The 20,297-nt window shown below is 44.8% G+C and overlaps 1 protein-coding gene and 1 long non-coding RNA gene across 10 annotated transcripts in view; one reads left to right on the forward strand and one right to left on the reverse strand.

Annotated features, from left to right (window-relative positions):
• LOC112833854 (uncharacterized) overlaps positions 1-7,568 on the forward strand; it is a 68,182-nt gene extending 60,614 nt beyond the window's left edge. The window contains exon 3 of the long non-coding RNA XR_003210746.2: positions 3,754-7,568. This is a non-coding gene — a long non-coding RNA (uncharacterized lncRNA). The remainder of the gene's footprint in view (positions 1-3,753) is intronic.
• FHIT (fragile histidine triad diadenosine triphosphatase) overlaps positions 1-20,297 on the reverse strand; it is a 1,472,419-nt gene that overhangs the window by 37,363 nt on the left and 1,414,759 nt on the right. The gene's annotated exons all lie outside the window — the stretch shown is intronic.

The following is a 20,297-nucleotide window of genomic DNA, read 5'->3' on the forward strand; positions in this document are numbered from 1 at the left end:
TTGGGAAATGGTTTGGCATGATCTCCTAAAGCTGACATTCGTAACACCCTGTGCCCCACCAATACTACACCCAGGTATATACCCGAGAGAAAATTTTCTCACATATATGAGGATGTTCAAAGCAGCTCTAATTAAAACAGCAAAAACCTGGAAGTGACCAATGTTCTTCAGAAAGTAGATGAATAAACTCTGATACATTCACATAATGGATTATTACATAGTGATCAAAAGAATGGTTTGAAAGAGACAATTAGCCCATACGGACAGATCTTAACATATAATGAAGGAAAAATAATTTCTAGAAGATAATATACGCAGGATACTTTTTTTTTTTTTTAAAGATTTTTATTTATTTGAGAGAGAGAATGAGAGATAGAGAGCATGAGAGGGAGGAGGGTGAGAAGGAGAAGCAGACTCCCCGCTGAGCAGGGAGCCCAATGCGGGACTCGATCCCGGGACTCCAGGATCATGACCTGAGCCGAAGGCAATCGCTTAACCAACTGAGCCACCCAGGCGCCCACGCAGGATACTTTTTTATAAAGTTAAAAAACAACTTAAAAATCTATCCTTTTAAAAAATGCATAGAGATGCCTAAAAGAATGTAAAAAGAAGTGAAGCAGGACACCTGGGTGGCTCAGTTGGTTAAGCGTTTGCTTTCAGCTCAGGTCATGATCCCAGCGTCCTGGGATCGAGTCCTGCATGGGGCTCCCTGCTCAGCGGGGAACCTGCTTCTCCCTCTGCCTGTTGTTCCCCCTGCTTGTGCTCTCTCTCTGACAAATAAATTAAAAAAAGAGAAGTGAAGCAATGGGACGAGATTCAGGGTGATGGATAACTCGGGGGGGGGGGGGGGGGGGGGGGGGAGGGGGGTGTGGGCTCATCATATGGTTAGGTGTTGGATATCAAAATCATAGCTTTTGTGCTGAGTGATGGGCTTGCAGATACCCAATTAGTCATTCAGTATAACTACATCAAAGCAGGCCATGAATGAAAACAAACATGGTCATCCTTGGGCAACATGCAGTTTACAGCATAGGATGACCGCAATTTCCCTCCCTATGGAAATCCAGCTCCCATTCAGAGAAACTCCGTAAGAATTACAACATGGTAGCATTTGCTATGTAAGAGCACTGAAGTTATTAATTGAATTCCAGATGTCTGAAATTGATGTATCCCTTCACTGAATCCCCCCTAGGATCTATTTTGGGTATAACACTTCACACAGGATGCTGTTCTTAATTAAAACCGCTCTGCCTTAAGAGCTTTATGTCTGTGAGATAGTCATCCAAATATTCCCCCTCCATAAATTTCCTCTGATGTCCTATTTCTGAAGCAAAAGTAATACTCGCCTGGATCTTAATAAACATGTCTGCAGTGGTAATATATATTTCACATGCTTTCTACATTTCATTATCTCTTTTAGTCCTTTTCTTCATGCTGATTCTCAGACCAAGACTGTACTGGAAGGGCTTTGCAGCCTGATGCTGTCTCTGTTTCCCACATTGGGGGCAACAACCAGGAAACTGATTGCTATTTGGGTAGGAAACACAAGATGTTGAAAAAAGCCATTAATTTCCAAGCTATTTTGCTCCTCTCCCTCTTTAATGTTTGATTTTGGGAATAATGGTCTAGTTCGTTGACATTAGATTGAAGCCTAGTAGCAAGTTATCAGTCCAAGATCTGTGAGTGTTCCTACATGGTTACTCAGAGTTGTGTCTACCAGATGCCAAAATTTAAAAATTCAAAAATACTAAATATCTGGCATTCCAGAAGCAAAACAAAAACAAAAAACAAAACCCCTGCTGATTGACTGCTCTTTCACTTTGCAAGTAGTTATTTGGGGCTTGGGTAGAGAGAGGACTCATCTACTTATAAAGGGAGTCAGATTCAGGACTTAATCCTCCAGCCAAATGACAACTAAATCACAAGGAACAAATGTTGTTCTGTGGAAAATGGACCCCTGGACAAAGGAAAGATGCTCTTGGTCCAATACCAGGGACCTTCTGCTCTAGGGAAGAGAAAACATCAAAGGAAGGGAGCCCAAGAACAATGATGGCATAATCACATTGTTGTTATTAATGGATTTTTACTGAGCATGTGCTAAGTGCCAAGTACCAAGTGTTGGTACAGAGACAATTGCGTTTATCCCTTATTGAATAGCCCTGGCGCTGTCTTCTCCATTTTCAGGTTAAGAAGTTAAGATCAGAGATGTGACCTTATAGCTCACAGGTGGCTGGGACTCCAGGGCCCACTCCCTAAAGCTGCATGCCCTCTCTCATAGAACAGCATCCACGTCTGCTAAACAATGGGGACTCAGTTCAGGTGTCTAAATTAAAGCACTTCTGCATGGGGCGCCTGGGTGGCTCAGTCCTTAAGTGTCTGCCTTCAGCTCAGGTCATGATCCCAGGGTCCTGGGATCGAGCCCCATGTCGGGCTCCCCGCTCAGCGGGAAGCCTGCTTCTCCCTCTCCCGCTCCCCCTGCTTGTGTTCCTGCTCTCGCTGTGTCTCTCTCTGTCAAATAAATAAATAAAATCTTTAAAAAAAAAATAAAGCACTTCTGCATGCAGAATCTCATTGGATCAACTTTGGGGTAGGTAGAGGCATAATATTGTCCCCATTTTACAGAATAGGAAACAAAAACCCAGGGAGATTGAGCTGTGGGTTTCTTTTCTGTAGTCTTAGACTGAAAGCCTTGGCATGTTTCTCTACGAAAAAGGAGCCTCGATGAAATCTAATAGGAGTGGCCTGAATCTAGATTTTGAAGCAGAACAACACAGTGGGAGAACCAGATATTAGGGCCTCTCTTACTTAAAAAGTATAAATTAAATTCTAGGTAGTGGCCCAGGGCAGTCTCTGAACCCTTGCTATCAAATGCTCTCGTCCTGTCCTGAGTTATTGGCCTTTGACATGGCTTTCTTGGAATGATAGGCCCTTATTTACCTTGTCACTCCCTCTCTCAACCCTCTGCAGCCTCTGTGCCTCCCCTGTTTAAGCAGGAGTGGCTCTTTCAACAACCTGCCTTGTTTTACCACCAGCACATACTATTCTCTGCAAGGAAGACCTTCCTGCCCCTGCTCGCCCAAGGCTGGACCAGGTGGCCCCTTGATGTGTTCCGTTTCAGGACATGTACTGTGTTGTAAATATCTTACCCACTAAATTATAGGTCCTATGAGGGCAAAACCATGTCTATTAGCAATATTCAATCTTCCCTTAACCTTCAAAAGAATGTCATATGGTTCAATCTAACACCTTAGTGAAGACCTTACAAAACCAGAGCTAGGCACACAATAGGTGTTCACTAAATACTTTTTGCTCAAATCAACGAACCATAACAGATACTCAGGAGGGTGACACAGATATTGCCATCCTCAGTCCTCAAAGAAGGGTTTGATGATGTTCTCCCAACCAAATATTATAATACTAATGCAGGAAGAGAGACACACTGTAAAAATGATACAGAACAAAAAAGATTTCTCGGTAGCCCTCATCAATCTGAAATTTAACCATATTTACTTAATCAAAAAAATTTTGTGATACAGTAAACTTAGGGTGAACCTGAGTAGACAGCCAAATGTTGGGGGTCCTTAGTCTTTGCTCATGGATCCCCAGTGGCATCATCTTCCCTCTTTCAAAAATAATGAGAGAAAGCCAGAGAGCAAACAGAAGGGCAAATGAAAGGTATGTTCATGCCTGCACAGAGGGCAGCATCGTACCCTTCTCTGTGACCTATAATGAATGACAATTTCCCTGTTTCAGAGCCTGGAAAATCACCAAGGAAGCGGACCTCTGTTGTCTGACACCTAATCATCCTTTGAAGGAGAAGCTTTAGAGAAATGGAAAGAACACAGTAGAGAAGAGGCTGTGGTCTGGAGTATGCTCTGGGTGGTCAGCGAGTACCCGTGGCCACATCCCCTTCCAGAGCCAGCCCTGTGGTGACAGCCACCCGTTTCCCAATGGGTGAGGGGAACATCTTGAAGAAGACTTGGCATGATGCCTATCGGTTTCTACAATGTTCCTTCTCATTGTGGGCATCCTTCTACGTGGCTTCTTAATTGTACATGTGCACACGCTGTGTCAAATGGAGTTTCCATCACCTCTGCTTGCTGAGTATTACATTTTTAATCAGTATATATAATTACTTACCACAAGCTGCCAGGCCAGATTTTCTGAGCATTAGTCTAATTAACTTAAGCTTGATAATTATGTTTCAGATACCATAGCAGTACACACGGAATTTGCAGATTATGCCGCCAGCTTATTTGATTCCAATAACATGTTTTCTCAGACAGAGGGTTAGTTTTGATTTTTTTTAAATGGCCATCTGATAATTATTTAGGTTTCAAAGTTTTCCCTCAAACAAAATCATTGTGCTATTTAAGACAAGCTTCTCAAATAATTAATGCAGAGTGGACTGAAATAGGTTTCTGTGTATTTTTACACACACAAATCTGTTTTATTAATATAAGCTCAGGCTGAGGAAATATTCAAGTATAAAGTGTTCTGATGGTCAAATGGCAGAACCTTCCATGTTTCAACTGGTGTATGCTTTGCCTTTTCCTTTTACATTTACTTGCCCTCTAGTTGATGAAAAATGAGAGAAAAGGAGAGACAAAAGAAACTGAAAACCTCCAAGACTTGTAGGTGAGAAATTAGGGCATGCTAAATTCCCTTAAGAATAACAAGCAATGTACTGAGGGCTTGTTATGTGCCAGGCACTAAGTTAAACCCTTTTTGTAGATTATCTCATCTAATCATCTGTAAACCCTGTGGTAGGTATGTGTTACAGATTGAGTTGTATCCCTCTTTTCCCCCAAAGATATGTTCAGTCGCTAACCCCCAGCACCTCAGAATGTAACCTTGGGTCTTTACAGAGGGAATCAAGCTGAAATAAAATCATTAGAGTGGGCACTCAGGCAGTAAGACTGGTGTCCTTATACAGTGGGGAGGTCTGGACACAGCCATGCACACAGAAAGAATGCCATGTGAACATGAAGGCAGAGACTGGGATGATGGTTCTACAAGTCAGGAAATGCCAGCAAACCCCCACAAGCCAGGACAGGGTCATGAAACAAATTCTCCCTCAGGGTCCTCAGAAGGGACCAACCCTGCTGACACGTTGATTTCAGACCTCCAGCCTCCAGAATTGTGAGAAAACACAGTTGCTTAACTGGGTTTAGGCCACCCACTTTGTGTTGCTTTGCTACCGCAGCCCTGGCAAATGAATATAGTATGCACGACCCTACTCCCCATCTTACAGATGCCAAGGCTCAGAAAAGCTACGTGGTATGTCCAAGGCCACAGCTGTCACATGGCAGGGATGGAGTACACAATGGGGCCTTTCTGACTCCCAAGCTCATGCCCTTGACCTTACCCACACCCCAGCCATGAGCTACTGCCTAGGAGTGGGGAGAGAAGCAATGTGACACATCCTGGAAGTGGCTGATGTGCTGTGATCATTTTACTGCTTCTTCATTAAGAGTAAGACTGAAGTGGCACACGTTTCCAAGTTTATAGACAGCTGCTTTCATTTAAAACAAAAAATGCACGCTGGAAATTCCCACTTCCTAGCTTCTGAGGGCAATGAAACAGAATGTGCCTTTCCTCATAGGGACAGAGAAAGCACAAGTTTGTGCTCTTCTCACTTCGAGCATGAGAGAAGAATAGGCCAAAAGATCATTGCCAATTATGCAAGGCATAAGGGGAAACAACAAATAGCCACTCTATTCAATCCACAGAACCAGAGAGGAAAGGACGGGTAGGTTTTCCCAAGATGTTGGAATGGATGGAAAGAGCAAGAGTTAACAAGCCTGCTCCATAAAGGCCACAGACGTGGAATAAGAATAATTCTTGGTAAAAGATGCAACCTTGGTCCAGGACAGAAAGCAGAGGAATGCGAAGGAAAAGAGAAAAAGACACTTCTCTAAGAATATCTACTGGAGGGGCACCTGGGCGGCTTAGTCAGTTAAGCTGCTGCCTTCGGCTCAGGTCATGATCCCAGGGTTCTGGGTTCGAGCCCTGATCGGGCTCCTTGCTCAGTGGGGAGCTTGCTTCTCCCCTGCCGGGCTCTCCCCCTGCTTGTGCTTGTTCTCTCCCTCCCTCTCTCTCTCTCTCTGTCAAATAAATAAATAAAATCTTAAAAAAAAATGTCTAGTGGAATGATCAACAGAAAGCTTGACACCAGGCAAAGGTAGGAAGCCTCACATGCACTATGAGGGCCAGTGACATCTGGTGTGTGCAGGAGAGTAAAACCATCCAAATCCCCCCAGGAATTTGTGAACTAGAAGCTGTCACCCCCATATGACCAGAAATAGGAGCTCTGAGCAGTGAAATAGCTTAGGGTTAACCAGCAAATCACTGGTAATGCCTACACAGAAGAACGATGCAAAGGGCTGTATGAGAGACACTGAGGCAGTCTTTAGTAGTACTGCCTTTCTCCTTCTAGACCAGTAGTATTAAGTATCTATCAGTATGTGTACAAGCTTACACTCAAAATATGGGCTACTCGTTACTGAGAATTTTCACAAATTACATCTAAGTTCCTTCAGAAGAGGGTTCTTAACATTTTGGGCCATGTCAGACCCTTGAGGATCTGATCAAAGCTATGACTCCTTTCCCTAGAAAAAAACATGTGCGTACAAACACATACTCTTTACATGAAACTTCCCTGGGGGCGGTGGGGGGGGGTCGTGGGTCTCAGTTAAAAACCCACAAAGGATACTTATATCTCCAAGGACCCCAGCAATGTCATGATGTAACAAAAACATGTAGCATGCCATTGCACACCTCGATGGGGAAAATTCCTCTCCTCCATCCCTGGCTCATATTTCTGTAATGCATTTGTTTCCCTCACTGCTGGGGAGCTCTACTGTGTTTTGTTCACCTTTCTTCACATGGTACATCAGTGCCTCCTGAGCCAGTAAGTATAAAGTCAACGTTAAGTGAATTTTTAGAAGGCCTCAAATTGAGGTCTAGCACTCCCTCCGAGCCCCAGTGCTTCCCCTCCTTGAATCTCACTTTCATCACCTACACTATTAAATGGAGATCCTACCACTAGTAGCCCTGCTTTTTCTGAAAGATTTTGGAAGGAACATGTGCAATAATACAAGTGAAAGCAATTTCTGATAGTAACAGTGAGCGCCTATTGCTTACAGACCCTGTTTCATGCACTTTACCTGTCTTCATTAATCCTCACAACTATCCCAGTAGGGTGGCACTACATATGCCCAATGAACGCAGGAGGAAGCAGAGCCCAGAGAGATCTGGGAACTGGCATAAGCAGGCACAGGGCTGGGATGCTAACACAGGCAGCTGGGCCCGCACCAGCCCTCCTGACCACTGTGCGTCATGTCTCTCTCCAGACTAGGCAATGCCATACACGTGTCTGAAGCTGTTACCACAATAAGGCGAGATGGTCCTCTATTAACATAGCAGAGCTGGGGTGGGTGGATTTCGGGAGGCTCGACAGACCACCAGAAGAGCTCAGTGTTAGGACCACGACCCGTTGGCATATCACACCACATTAACAGACCTGAGCTCCGCTGGTAGAACCAGCCTGAGCTGTGAGGTTGCTCTTCTGTGAGAGAAAATCTTAGGCTCCCCCAGCACTCAGAACAGTGATTTCAGGCAGCAGCCTCATGTTGGACCCTGGGGTTGGAGACCAGGGAGTGGAGAGCCAAGGCCCCTTCTAAAATCTGTCAGATTCACACGGACTGACTGTGCCGACCCCCGTGAACACACCTGCAGGCCACTCAGCTTGTGACTCAGCTGCTGTGCCCTCTGAGCACATGCCACACCACGCAAAGTCCTTGCTTTCCTGTCTCAGACAAGGAAAGTCAATGTCTGACTTCCCTCCTCTGATCTTTAGTCAGAGACGTATCACCTGGAAAGTTCCCAAGGAGTGCACGCCCAGATCAACTTTGGATGGATTTCCAAATATTCTGCAAAGCCCAATCTTCACTGTCAAGCAATCAAATGGCCACAGCTGATGTAAAGGCTGGGGACAGAGCAGTGGCCAAGCCCCAAGCCTGCCCTCTAACCCTGGTGGGCCACCCAGAAAACAGCCAGAGCAGTGGCCAACCCTAAGCCTGCCCTCTAACCCTTGGCAGTGGCCAAGCCCCATGCCTGCCCTCTCAACCCTAGTGGGCCACCTGGAAAACAATCCGGCACCTACAGAAAACATGGAAAGTGCTGTGATGAGGGAAATCTCATCACACTGTGGGAGCATCGAAGGGGGACTGAAGCTGGCTGGGGGAAGTGTGACACGCAGGGGCTCCCAAAGGCTGTATATCTGCCTGCCTTTACATTAGAACAAAAACCCAAGACACCATACTGAGCTCGACGCTCAGTGCCTGCATGCCTTAGTGTACTTAATCTAAAACATCTAGAACATGAGTAGAGCATCTTCCCCCAGCGTTCTTCTCTGTCCTGCTCATCCTCTGGGTTTCAACATGAATGTAATCTCGTTAAAGAGCCTTTGGGGCCTCCCGTGTTATCACCTGCCCCCTCAGGTCCATCCCAGTGTGTTTCCTTCAGATGGTGGCAATCTGCGGCCTTCCTACCCCAAGAATGGACTGCTGACCAATATCACTGGGGGCTCTTATAAAAACAGAATCTTAGGCTCCAGCCTGGATGAGTCTTCAGCACTTTACTGCTACTTGTCCAGCACAGTAGCCACTAGCCCCAGGTGGCACTTGAAACATGGCTAGTCTGAGCTGAGATCCATTACACATGTAAAATACATACCAGCTTTAGAAGACTTAGTGCAGGGCTCCTGGGTGGCTCAGTTAGTTAGGCTTCTGCCTTCTGCTCACGTCATGATCCCAGGGTCCTGGGACTGAGCGCCACATCGGGCTCCCTGCTCCACGGGGAGCCTGCTTCTCCCTCCCCCTCTGCCCTTCCCCCTGCTTGTGCTCTCTCTCTCTCTCTCGCTCTCTCACTTTCAAATAAATAAATAAAATCTTTTAAAAAAGTGCAAAAAAGAATCTGAATCATCTCAGTAATTATTTTATACTGGCTACCTGTGGAAATAATATTTTGTATACTGCAGGTTAAATATATTAAAATGTTTTCTTTTTTTTTAAAACAAGACTACTCTAAGGTTTTATATTATATGTGTAGCTCACATTGTATTTATATTGTACGGGGCTGCTTTAGATTGTGAGAAGCTCGTCAAGGATGATGATCAGGATCCGGTGTCGGCAAACTAGAGTAGATGGGTCGAATCAGGCCCCTTGCCATCCTGGTACATGCACTTCCATCAGGGCACAGCTGCTCTTACTCCTCATGCAACATCTGTGACAATTCCCGTGCTCCAAGGGCAGAACCAGGTAGGAGCAACAAAACCCGGCTGGCTGGCAGAGCCTAAAACATTTACTACCTGGCGCTTGACAGAAAAAGTTTGTGGACCGTCATCAAGAGCACTGGCTCCAGGGGTGGACTGCCTGGCCCCCCCAGATCCAGTCACCACCATCTTCCAGGACCTGAGGTTGGGCGAGATACTTCATGCCTGTGCCTCAGTGTCTGCATCTGAAAAGACGGATGGGAGGACCTATCTTACAGAGCAGTTACAAAGATTTGATCAGTTGATGTATGTGAAATTCTTCAAGGCCTTGTACTGACTAGGTTCCCAGTAAACATTAACCACGTTTGCTATCACTGTGAGCAATGATCAGAGGTGATAATTACACATTTTGCTTTGTTACCTTCTTTCTTATGTGTCGCCCCACCAGATTAAAAACCCCGGGGGAGCAGGGACAGTTTCTATCTCGATCCCGCTATTTCGCTGAGCACAGTTTCTGGAATTCCACAATTTCCATGGTGGAAATTCAGTAAATATCAGCTGAATGAAAGAGGCACAGAGGAAAGTACTCTGCCGAAGGCTGCCTGACCAGTGTATTGCCAGGACTTGAACTTGGTTCTTTCTGTTCCCCAACCTCTTACCCTCTCCTGCTACACCAAGTGTGGTCTCTAGACCACCAGTGTCATTGTCACCTAGGAGCTTGCTAGAAATGCAGACATCCTGGGCCTGTTGAATCAAAAACTGTTTTACCAAGATCCAAGAATGCCCAAGAGATTCATGGGCATCGGTGAGTTTGGGAGGTGCCCCTTTGGGCTGTCATTCCCAGTTAAGACTCTCTGCTCTTCACTCAACGAAGTAATTAATGTAGTATCAATCTTTCCACTGAGCCCTCTGTTTGGGCCCCCTAATACCAGAGCCTATGAGCCTGCGGGCGTTTAGGTTCTGCCATAAATGTCACTGCGTTGTGTCAGGAAGTACCCTTTCTCCTGCCAGGTTCAAACCACTGCAATGCTGGGATGACCTCCCTGCACAGAAATCTGCTTAACATTCCATGCCGGCCTCTAGTGACCAGGCCACAGGCTCTAGTGGATGCAGGAGGCCTGAAAATCTACTCCTAAATCACCTCCCTCTGGGTACCTACCTTCAGTGAATTCATTCTCCTCTGCATTTTACACGCCAGTGGCTGCACCACCAAAATAAACAATCCATCCCCACATTTAATAGCTCAGACACCTTCCTTTTGAGTCTACAAATGAAAGCAAACCACTTCCTACTCATATTAAAAAAATAAATAAATAAAATTCTCCCCACACTGACTCTGGTTTTCTTACTTACTGTCTGGCTCCAAGACTGTATGTTCTTCACCTAACTATTTTCTTTAGAAATGGTCCATTATGTGGCACTTCAGAGGATGAGGGTGTTTAAAATTAGCACAAAACCTTACAATGGGTTCCCATTTGTCACAGCAAGAAATTTCAAATTGTGGCCATCAGATGAACATTTTAAATTAGAAAAAGACTGATTAGCATAATTCTTAAGGGTCTGAACTCTAAACCCACAGATGGCCTCTGAGAGGATTGACGAGGCAGAAAGGAGATTAGGATAAATCTAATTAGTTAGGGGTGTTCCCGTTTCTCAAGTCAAGTAGTGAGGGATGGAGAAGACGTGATGGATGGACAGATGGATCTAATGAAGCCCCATTAAACTCTTTTTGATTCCCACTCACAGTGAGAGAACACATTACCCCATTAATGGTTCTGGGAGCTAATGCAGCCCAACTTTGGCACTGTGACCTCGGAAAATGAATTTGAATTGCCTGCCCGGCTCTTTGCGCATATCTACAGGATGTAAATGAGCCTGAAAACTCCATGCCTGCTGAGGCGCCATCCCTGCGCACGGGCTGGAAGCCCCCCACGCCCCACCCCGCTCAGGGAGCCCGCCTGTCTCCTGGCTGCTTTCTCAAGGCCCTCAGGCTGGAGTCCCGCAACGTTTCTGCTCCTTCTGTTCTACAACTTGGACCTGTCCTAGGAAATGTGCTGTGGTTTGCCTAAGTCCCCGATGCTCCATGCTGACACAGATGACTATTGTTCTCTTCACTGGGGCTGATGGCTACACATTAGGGACGGGAGGGCAGGGCTAAAGGCAGGGCCCTTTCCTTGAGGAGCTCATGCCTCAGTCACAGAGAGGTGAGAATATAACAGCACATTTCACAGGCTGGGTGCCAAATGAGGGTATGACGGGCTCCGACAGCTCAGAGAACAAGGCGGAAACGGTGGTGGGCTCTCAGGGCAAAGTCAAGGAAAGAGAGGCCCATCTCTCCCACTGGATGACCACAGTCACCTCCTACATGTCCCCTTTGCTTCTATGCTTGAGCCTCTACAGTCCAGCATCCCTGAGAAGTCAGTCAGATCATATGAGTCTCTCCAGTAATAATCAGAGCTGACACTTACTGAGCAATTAATGGATGCACTGATCTAAGCACATTTCATATAGTATTTCATTTAATATTCGAAACAGCCCGGGGTGGTAGGTCCTAGTATCATCCCTATACTACAGATGAGAAAAGAGTGACACAAAGAGGTTACCTGGCCCAACAAGTAGCAGAAATGACAGACAATTTCAGGCATCCTTCCTCTAGAGCTCAGATTCTAAAGCCCTGTAATGGGCATTCTTTGGCTCCTGTCCTCCCATCACACTTGGAATAAAATCCAAGCCCCCCTCTGACCTCATCTTCCTCTCATCTGTCCCATGCTCACTGTGCTCCAGCCACGCTTTCCAAGTACTCCAAGTGTGGTCCACACCAGGCCCTTTGCATTTGTAGCACCCTCTGTCTGAACAGTTTTCCCACTTTCTCATACCCAACCTGGAAACATCTACCTGACTGTGGTTCTCATCTCCCTCTCATTCAGGGTCATGGCTTTAAACATCATCCCCATGGCTCCCAAATTTGTTTCTAACCTGGTACTCTCTAATGAGCTCCAACCCTGTATTAAACAGGTTCCCTGACGATTGTTCTTGCATGTGCAGCAAAAACCTCAGGAGAACACCTGACTGATAGCTTCCCCATCCTATGTCAGTCTTTCCAGTAAATACCACTAATCATCCAACTGGTTACTCAAGCCAAATATTAGGAATTCTTAGTCTCTGAGCTCTCATAGTCCACTCCATCAACAAAATCGACCTGTTGGATTTCGAAGTCATACTGCCAAAGTTGGCCCACTTCTCTTCATCTCCACTGTACCATGATTTATCATAAACCACTGTGATAACCTCCTAATTGGTCCCCTTGCTTGCACCTTCACCTTCTTTCAACCTGGCCAGAGGGATCCTTGGACAACTTAGATCATGGCATTTCCTTCTTAAGACCCTACACCTCTAATCTCATATGAGGCCTACAAGACCTCCAGGCCACTTCCTGCCTCTGTAACCACAGCTCCTTCTGCCTGTTCACCAATGTTCCAGGCCCACTGGCCTCCTTCCTATTTCCTGAGCATGCCAAGCTCATCTTAGACCCATGGCTTTTGCCATCACTATTTACTCTGCTTAGAAAACTCTGTTCCTAGGTTTCCCCAGACTTGCCTCTTACCCTTTTGTTATCAGCTGAAATGTTCTCTCCTTGGCAAAGACCCTTCTGATACCTCTATCCAAAGTAACTTGCTCCAGCACAGATACCTTCATCATAGTACCCTATTTTATTTCCTCTTGCTATCTGGGATGATGCATATTTATGTGTTTACTTGTTTTTGTCTGTCTTTCCCACAGGAGTACTCTCTTTGAAGACCTGGGTGTGATCTGGCTCGTTCACCACAGTATCCCCCAGTGTCCAGAGCTTTACGGGGGCATCAAGAGTATTTGTTTAATAAAGAATTCCATGTGGCTATAAGCTAACAAAATGCAAATGGCAGCGGTAAGACTGAAGACAGATGATGCTGATGAGACTCCTACAGTCAGTGGGGATGGAGGGCAGATAAAGAACCAATGTGAAGGGAACTTCTAGGGAGTGGGAGGGAGTTTAACACCTTTCCTTTGTTGAGTGACTGTTACCCATGAGACCCTGAGGCTACACACGTGAACAGACTGCCATGGTCTGTCCTCACAGTGTTGTGTTGTAGCATATTGTTTAAATACTCCGTCCCCATTTTAGGATAGGGCAGGGGGAAGCAATTTTTTTTTTTTTTAATGTAAAGGGCCAGATAGTAAATATTTTAGGCTCTGCAGGTCTACAATTCGTACACAATTCATAGAGTATGTGACAAAAATTCATTAAGCGAAGCCACCATACACACTCTCTGTGCCTTCCTCCTGTAACTAAAGACTTGTGTCAGAAATACTCAACTCTGCTGTTGTAGTGCAAAAGCAGCTACAGACAACACAAAATCATGGCTATGTTCAAATAAAACTTTGCTTACAAAAGCAAGCAGTGGGTCTGATTTAGCACATGGGCTAAAATTTAATAAACTCTGGGACTTTGGGGTTCTTTAGGCCTATAACACAGCAAAGTAGGCTTTGGAATAATTTGCAGGGTTTCTTGTAGAAACATCTAGGTTTATTATTTACCTTAAATCCCCTCTGAAGCTCTCAGAAGACACTGCATAGACCTGAGCAGTGGATCCGAAGTTCCTGTTAGTCTTCTGTTTCAGTCCACTAATCAACCAGCTTTTGTAAGAAACCTCACAATTATGTGGAGTTGAATGTACTTAACCTGATGTAGAATAACTGAAAATGGCTAAGGAGAGAGGGTGGACTTGCCACCCCTGGGACGGGACAGGAGCCCCAGCGTCACACCACTGTTAGAAAGGGGGAGGGTGGGGACCACTGCTTGGTTATACTGACCCAGGTTAAGCTAATAGCTTGGCATCATGATGACTTCAGTCAGGGAGGAGAGCTGTGGCCAAGTTTGCAGGCCTTCATGAGGCATTTGCCATTTAGTTGTTGGCTCATTAGCTTGGACATAAGAAAAGATTTCTAGAAAGAAGATGGCATCATTGTTTGCTATTCTTGCTCTGGGGTGCTTTTGGAAACAACAGCTGTGATCAGAAAAGTAAATATTGTTAAGGGAAGTGGGATGGTTGTTCTGGACAGAGACCAATAGCCAGGCCCCAAGAAGCTGGAGACAACAGAATCAAACTGTTAGGCACATAAGCCATTTCTGGGCTCTCTCCACAGGTTACCTTTGTGGTGGTCGTCTGCCTGGTTTCCAGGGAGCCTTCAATTAGGCTACTGAGCTGAGCTGATTTATACCTGTGCACTGCATTGGCTCCATTACCATTAACATAAATAAGTCTTTAGTCACAGGAGGAAGGCACAGAGAGTGTGTATGGTGGCTTCATTTCACGAAAATATCCTTTTTTCAGAACACCAGTTTCTTCTGGATAGAAACTAACTAGATTGCCCAAATAACATTAACATTAATAGAGAACAATAGAGAGTCTCGATATACTGAACTGGGGAGAATGGGTTAAGCTTGCTTCAATTCCAAGAAAGTCTCAAGTCAGCGTGCCTCTCCCAAGAGGGCCACCTCCCTAATTCCTTTTCCTCTATCTCTGTTTCAACTAGACCTGGGGTGCACAACAGGGCCTGTGACCCTCAACTCGGCCAGCACAGAACACATCTGTTTAATTGCTTACGGTGCTCCCAGCACTTAGCAGTGTTCAAATAAATACGTGAAGAATAAACAAAGAGAGGGAAACTCCCATCCCATCAGAGTACAAGAATTCTGAAATGCATGGTCACAGGGACACATGGTGCCCATCTCTATAGAAAGAGGAATAAAACTGACTTCCGTGGAAATACTCTTAGGCAACAGACAGACAGGCTGTGCTGTGGCTTTCACCTGCCATGTCACTGAATGTCTTCAGCATCCTTGCAAAGTAGGGATTTTTGACCAATATTTCATAGAAACCTCTTACCACCTTCAGTGGAGATACCATCACTCATACAAATGCTATGGTGGGGATTCACCAAGATAGACTATATATATATATATATATATATATATATATATATATATATATATAAACTCTTTACTCAGCCTAGGATCTGATACAGAAGTGTTTCAGTAGATGACAACTGTAGGGATGATTATTGCTTGTCCTGTTACAGATGAAGAAACAGAGACTGAGTGGGTTACAGGGATCAATCCAAGGTAAAAAATGTATCACAACTGGGATTTGGGCCCAGTGTGTCCGGTTCTTTCCCTATTTACAGGAAAGAATAAGGAAAGTATACTGGTTCCATCTTCCTCTGTTCTTTGACTTCTTAGCTTTAGTCCCAGGAGGTTCAGAGCTACTTTAAGATTGTTACAAATTCTATTCCGAGTGCTTCACAGATGATCAGAAAATAGATTATATACCTACTTTACTCTCTACACTAGTCTCTATGATACAATATAAAGATAATTCTTTGTATAACAGCATACAGATCCCTTCCTCTAAAAAGTCCTTCCTACACTGAATGGATGTTCTGATGTTAGTTAAGCCAATTTCCACTTCACAGGTAAAGACACTTAGGATCTTCAAGGCATTTGCTGGGCCCCATTCTCTGGGTCGTGAGCAGAGCCTGACCTAGAGTGCTATGTAGCATCACCCCTTCCATGGGTCACAAACACACAGGCAAAGGTCTTCAAAATGTATGGGCATCCTTGGAAAATAAAAGCATTTCTAGGCATATGATTAACAAGCCAGAAAGGCCATGGCACTTGACAGAATGGATGAGGCATTTCAGAAAGACAAGTCAAGATGCATTTATGAGTTGAATGCATCTCTCAGCTTGCTTAGCTGTGCTACTTGGTTCATAAACCAGGGATTAAGTCAATTTTCATTTCCACTTTCTCTTTCACCTTTAAGCAACCCCTAAGGTTTCCAGAGAATTTTGTTTGACCTTTAGCTAAAGTTCAACCTCTACCAAGTTACCAATTTTCGATGGTCCCTGGATGATCACTTAAGACAGATTTCACTATAATTCAAGGCAAGGATAATCCCTGGCCAAAGAGTTCACAAAGGAAGGATTCCCAGTGGTCTCAGGGATGGCAAAAGTTACGGATTCAGTCCTGCTAGTGAATTTTACTGATATTCTCATTGTGCATTATTGATCAGTAAAGTCAGCCTGGATGCATTTGCTGGACATTGAACCCAGGGTGTTTCTTTACCTCCATCTGCTCCCAAATGAGGATTCTCCCCACGCTCCCTTGTAAGCTAAACTCCAGGAAAAAGTTGCAGTCCTTTGGGAGTTGTCATTTACTTCCAAAGTTATGATAGGAATGTTAAACCCATCAATGGACTTCGATGCCCAAACCAAGGGGGATATCTTTGCTCTAAAGCACATATGTTCTAGATCTGCCTTTATCTCACATCTAGCTTTCAGAGACTTCCCAGCAACACTCAGAGAGGAAGTGTGGAGGGGAGCAATGGAGAGAAAATCAGGCTTTTCCAATTTGTAGTGAAGAATGGGACTGTGAAGTTGTTTACTTCTTACATATGCTGACTTATTTTGTCTATCAGATCTGCCTGACCCCTAACCAAGTATATAAAAGTCTTTCAATATGGCTATATATTTAATCAGAGGGTTTTTTCCTCAAATTTTTGTTTATGTAGTCAGCTCCTGGATTGTTGTGTGCATTTCATGAAGACAGAGTTGCTCCTGTCCACAGAGGTAAAAACAGAGCCCCCAGTTTGCATGAAAGTCAATTCATTCTTATCTGCAGACTCTATATTCATTAAATAGGAACAATTCAATGTCCATCTCATTCATGAATCAGAACAGAATGCCTTCATATATCATTTTTCTAACTTCCCAAATACTGTGAGAACATATCGGCCCCTCTCAGTATCTCAGTGGACTGGAAGCATGTTCATTTTAGAGGTAGGTCTCATTGCTTTCTGCAGACAGTTCAAAATCATGATGCCTCAGATTCAGCTTCCTGCATTCTTTCTTATTGATTGGCATACCTCAGGCTATTAGGTTTATTAACTAAATGATAATTTTTTTAGGGGGGTGAGTATACAAGGAGATAAATGTTTCACAAATAGACTCAAAGCTTGCAGGCAGGAGACATGCAGTGATTTACAAAGTATTTATCTCTCTGGCATTTATTTTTTCCCCCAGGAAAAAATAATCATTGCTACCATCTTCTGAAAACAGAGGTGCCTATTTTCTGGGCAGGCTTGGAGACTAGCCAAGGCAGTGTGATGATTCCTGGAATTTCAACACACCTGCTGGGGTGCTGGATGGAGCGAGCTCCTCCCACAGACATACCCGATCTGCCTGGAGAGTCACCCCATGGCCTCTCCCTTCCTCCTGGGAGCCCCTGCAGCAGCCCTGAGTATGTGAGAGTATGCACCCACCTGTAATGCAAAGAATAGTTTCTGATAGAAACACCTGCCCCTCCACAGCCTTCTTTCTCTGTCCTCATGCAACACTGTCTGACATTCCCATTGTCCTGCCAGCGTTTCTCAAACTCTGGCACTATTGACGGTTTGGGGGTCAGTTAATTCTCAGTTGTGGGGGGTGGTTTTGTGCATTTTCAGACGTTTGGCTGCATCTGTGGTCTCTACCTACCTGATGTGACTAACACACTCCTCCTCACCACTGGTGACATCTACAAATGTCTCCATACATTGCCAAATGTCCCCTGGGCATAAAATGACCCCAGTTACATCCAATGCCTTGTCACAAGTGGGAACTAATGGGAAAAACTGAGAACTTCCCCGACCCCACAAGGAACCCAGAGGGACTACATCATTATCAACTCTCACGCCTGGTTTGCAGACCTCACTGCCAATGTCAATGAACAAGAGACCCCCAACAGGATGCAAGAAGGGGATCTGGGAAGAGCAGTAGGGGTGAGTTGAGAGATTATGGGTTCTTGGCCAAAGCTGGACTGACCTGGCTCTCCCTCAAAGTTGAGAGCCACATCATTTAGAAAACATTTCAAGCACCCACTATGTCTTTCACCCCATCAATCAAGAAGTTATCTAACTTCTTAGATTGTTTTCCCTCTCTGCCTCCCCACATTCACTCTTCTAGTTTTTGTGACCATCTACTTTCCCCTGGGTTCTTCCAAAGCCTCCCTGCATGTCCTTTCTTCCAGGCTTGCTCTTCACTGTCCAGCCCCAGCCCCCAGCCCCTGCAGGTGAGTGGGCTTTCTGAAATGCAAAGCAGACCATGCCAGCCAGCCATCTGCTGACTTTCCTGGCTTTCCAGCCTTCCAGGATAAAAATCCAAACTCCTTAACAAGGCCTGCAAAGCCACGTACTTCATTACCTCTCTCCCTGCATTACATGCGACTTCATGTCCCCACTCCCCCAGACACATTCCCCTGTAGGGACACAAGTGGTTTTAGGTAGCAGCGTCATGACCGTAAAGAATGAAGAATCTCACGGTGATCATTTAGTGTCAATATCCCTTTCTCCTTGTGTCCTCTCCAGGAGCGTGCTGAGTTGGGTGCTCCTTTGTCCTCCACACTGCTCTGAGGCTTGACAATCTCCCATTTTGTACCAGAAAAGAACAGGCCTCAGACTCAAACAACAGCATCCAGATGAAATTTAATAACACCATTTTATTGTTCGTTATATCTACTTTTGTAGTTGCCTTCTATTTATACCACATTGTACTACTTTTCTGTTACAAGAATGATATAATCTTTCCTTTTTCCAGGAGTGTTTTCAGGCAGAAAAAGGAAGTTGATTTGAAGAAGCACCAAAAGAAGTGGTTTCTAGACATGGCAGAGACTGTGATTAATGATTGATATGTGGGGAATAAGGACTTATTTAAATTTATGCCCTGCTCCTCCCCGCTCCGCGGGAAGCCTGCTTCTCCCTCTCCCACTCCCCCTGCTTGTGTTCCCTCTCCTGCTGTGTCTCTGTCAAATAAATAAATAAATAAACTCTTAAATAAATAAATAAATAAATAATAAATTTATGTCCTGCTCTTTCATACCCCAGTCTCACCTGTTCCTCAGACAGGCTAAGAACAGGGAGAAGGCAGGGACAGGGAGAACTGGATTGTTCCTTGTAATGATTCATGCGTCCTTTGGAGTTTGATGTAGATGTCACCTCACCAGTGCCCCACCTGTGTGCTCGCCTAGCACCCTGGACACCCCTCCTAGGCTCCAACATGGCACCTCTGAGCTCTGCTTTATGTCTGTCATGTTCACGGTGGTTTCCACAGCGTCTGGTACAAAGCTTAGCAGAGATGAGATGCTAAATAAATACATCTTGGTTGGTGGGATGAAATGGCTTCACCAAGAGAAAGGCAAAATGAGGTGACCAGATAATCCATGTCACTGAGGATATTACCCACTTCCCTGGGTGACAGACACAGAAGACTTGATGATGTAAATTACTTGATGTGCAACTTCCATTTTTCTTCCATTTCAAGCATCAGAATTTGACCTCCGCTGGCCACTGAAACACTCTTGTGGCTTGGCCCAGCTGGGTCTAGTGCCCAACAAGGGAGCACAGCAAAGAATACACAGAAACCAAAAAGACATAAGCTTGCAAGTCCCAAGTCTTTCTTTCTACTGGAACTTTACCTTTACAAATTTGTAGCACTTGAAGGTATGCTTCCCTAGCCACTTCTGGACTGTAACAATTCCTTTTTTTCCTACTGACAAAATCTGATACTTAGCCCGGAGCACTTTCTTGCCAGGAGAGAACTGTGTCAGACTTGTGACACTTGATAAAATACTACGGTAATGTGGAATAATGCTTTGAAATGTTGCCAGGGTGAGCATGCATGCAGAATGATGGAAATTGCCTGCAAATACAAATGGTAGCTCTGTGGCTCATCTGTAACCTCAACGTAGGAAAACTATGATATTCTTTTCCCTCCTTTGCAATTTGCACAGCCTCTCTTTGGAAACTATGGAGATTACCCCACTGAAAGTAACTGCCATGTTTACTCCATGCACAATTTTTACTAATACAATATCCCCATGTAGTCATTCGTCTTCTAGGGTTCTCCTGATACTCTAAGCTGTTCTGTAGTGCTGCTGTGAACATCT

Source organism: Callorhinus ursinus, unplaced genomic scaffold (genome assembly GCF_003265705.2).
Source record: "Callorhinus ursinus isolate GAN/ISIS: 27379988/994484 unplaced genomic scaffold, GSC_fseal_2.0 scaffold15, whole genome shotgun sequence".
Taxonomy (NCBI): Eukaryota; Metazoa; Chordata; class Mammalia; order Carnivora; family Otariidae; genus Callorhinus; species Callorhinus ursinus.